Genomic DNA, 210 nt, shown 5'->3' with positions numbered 1-210 from the left:
CCCTCCGGACAACCCAGACAGGTAAAAACCATGTGAAGCCACAGAGAAAGATTTTCCACAGAGGACTGTGAGTGCCAGCCAGCCCTGAGCAGGACGTCAGGTGCAAAGTAAGCAGCACCCCCGCATGGCAAGCAGCCCCAGTGCAGGCATGGGAGGAGCATGCCAGAAGGGGCGTACCTGATTTCCGCACTTACACTCTTACAAGATGTT

This window comes from Mesitornis unicolor, unplaced genomic scaffold (assembly GCF_000695765.1).
Source record: "Mesitornis unicolor isolate BGI_N332 unplaced genomic scaffold, ASM69576v1 scaffold34493, whole genome shotgun sequence".
In the NCBI taxonomy this organism is placed as follows: Eukaryota; Metazoa; Chordata; class Aves; order Mesitornithiformes; family Mesitornithidae; genus Mesitornis; species Mesitornis unicolor.
Note: the sequence above shows the minus strand (reverse complement) of the source record.